The sequence below is a fragment of the Bufo gargarizans genome, chromosome 3 (assembly GCF_014858855.1).
Source record: "Bufo gargarizans isolate SCDJY-AF-19 chromosome 3, ASM1485885v1, whole genome shotgun sequence".
NCBI classification, from domain to species: Eukaryota; Metazoa; Chordata; class Amphibia; order Anura; family Bufonidae; genus Bufo; species Bufo gargarizans.
The window spans coordinates 384,625,821-384,628,072 of NC_058082.1; the positions used below are offsets into that span (position 1 = coordinate 384,625,821).

General features: G+C 46.2%; 1 long non-coding RNA gene across 1 annotated transcript; it reads right to left on the reverse strand.

Annotated features, from left to right (window-relative positions):
- Positions 1-536: 536 nt before the first annotated feature.
- Positions 537-929, reverse strand: LOC122931961. Its single transcript, XR_006388259.1, has 3 exons — positions 877-929; positions 680-795; positions 537-598 (listed from the first exon to the last, which is right to left on the reverse strand). It is a non-coding gene; the product is annotated as an uncharacterized LOC122931961 (long non-coding RNA).
- Positions 930-2,252: the final 1,323 nt, after the last annotated feature.

The following is a 2,252-nucleotide window of genomic DNA, read 5'->3' on the forward strand; positions in this document are numbered from 1 at the left end:
ACTAAAATATTTATTTACGGTCACTCATTGGGCCACCATTCATATGACAATATCATGGTTAGACATGTGTGTCCATGCAGTCACTTACCTTGTGTCTTTGTGATGATGTTGAGAAGGTCCTTGTTTCTCCTGGTAGGGTAAAGTTTAAGCTGGGTAAGGATTTTCTCCTTATAGTTGACCGCGTTGGTCTCCAAATGGCAAGAGCTGGAATGACACAGGAAGGCATTTAATAAATTCAGCCACAATCACTATCCACCAAGCATTGGTGTCCATGTATTCGCTTACCTTGTGTCTTTGTGATGACGTTGAGAAGGTCCTTGCTTCTCCTGGTAGGGTATAGTTTAAGCTGGGTAAGGATTTTCTCCTTATAGTTGACCGCGTTGGTCTCCAAATGGCAAGAGCTGGAATGACACAGGAAGGCATTTAATAAATTCAGCCACAATCACTATCCACCAAGCATTGGTGTCCATGTATTCGCTTACCTTGTGTCTTTGTGATGACGTTGAGAAGGTTCTTGCTTCTCCTGGTAGGGTATAGTTTAAGCTGGGTAAGGATTTTCTCCTTATAGTTGACCGCGTTGGTCTCCAAATGGCAAGAGCTGGAATGACACAGGAAGGCATTTAATAAATTCAGCCACAATCACTATCCACCAAGCATGGGTGTCCATGTATTCGCTTACCTTGTGTCTTTGTGATGACGTTGAGAAGGTCCTTGCTTCTCCTGGTAGGGTACAGTTTAAGCTGGGTAAGGATTTTCTCCTTATAGTTGACCGCGTTGGTCTCCAAATGGCAAGAGCTGGAATGACACAGGAAGGCATTTAATAAATTCAGCCACAATCACTATCCACCAAGCATGGGTGTCCATGCATTCACTTACCTTGTGTCTTTGTGATGATGTTGAGAAGAAGGTCCTTGCTTCTCCTGGTAGGGTATAATTTAAGCTGGGTAAGGATTTTCTCCTTATAGTTGACCGCGTTTGTCTCGAAATGGCAAGAGCTGGAATGACACAGGAAGGCATCTTACAAATTCAGCCACACTCACTATCCACCAAGCATGGGTGTCCATCCCTACAAAACAAGTGCTAGAAAACAAGCAGCTGCCTGGACCCCATGTAGACTGACCCATGGCAGTCACCGCAGAGCTGCACACAGACTTGGACATCCTCCCTCCACAGAAACCAGGAGCCCTAAAAAATAGAACATGTTCTATCTTGTCCGTTTTGAAATGACAGACTGACCCCATATAATTGAATGGATCCAAAGGAATCAGTGAAATAAACGTGACGTCCATTAAAAATGTTCATTTTTAGCCTACTTTCACACTTGCGGCAGTGTGATCCGGTCGGAATGCCGGATCCGCCGCTGACTGAAAGCATTTGTGAGACGGATCCGGATGCGGATCGGTCTCACAAATGCATTGCAAGGACAGATCCATCTCCCCGCTTGTCATGCGGACAGACGGATCCGTCTTGTACATTTTTTCACATTTTTACCGGTCTGTGCATGCGCAGGCCGGATCCGGCATTCTCAATGCCGGATCCGGCGCTAATACATTCCTATGGGAAAAAAATGCCAGATCCGGCATTCAGGCATGTCTTCAGTTTTTTTAGCCGGAGAGAAAACCTTAGCATGCTGCGGTTTTCTCTTTTGCCTGATCAGTCAAAAAGACTGAACTGAAGACATCCTGATGCAAACTGAACGGATTACTCTCTATTCAGAATGCATTAGGATAAAACTGATCAGTTCTTTTCCGGTATTGATCCCCTGTGACGGAACTCTATGCCGGAAAAGAAAAACGCAAGTGTGAAAGTACCCTAAACTGACTTTTTTTTCACAGTTGTGTGCATATAGCCTTAGTCCCCTGGCTAGGAGGCCACACAAACAGGGCAGAGGGCATCACCAAGGTGAGGTACATGGCTCCTGCATCCCAGCAAGGCTGGAGACATACCGCCCCTAAACTCAGTCACAAAGGTCTATAAAGAGCTAGACCACACACACCCAGACCAAGACCATTCACCCCATCAGAATTAAACAGGGAGGGGAGCCCGCATGAATACTGAAATGAAAGCACAGGCTGCAGTACTGGACTGTCTGGACATTGCTCCTAGCAACCAGCATTCCGGCAATTGAACAGCCTGACGTATCTGTCCCACCACTAGTTTACACGTGCCTCTGGACTGACGCTCCATTACCATTGACTATAATGGGGGTGGAGGCTGAGTTCCGGTGGCAGTATGGCAGCGCACAGTAAGAG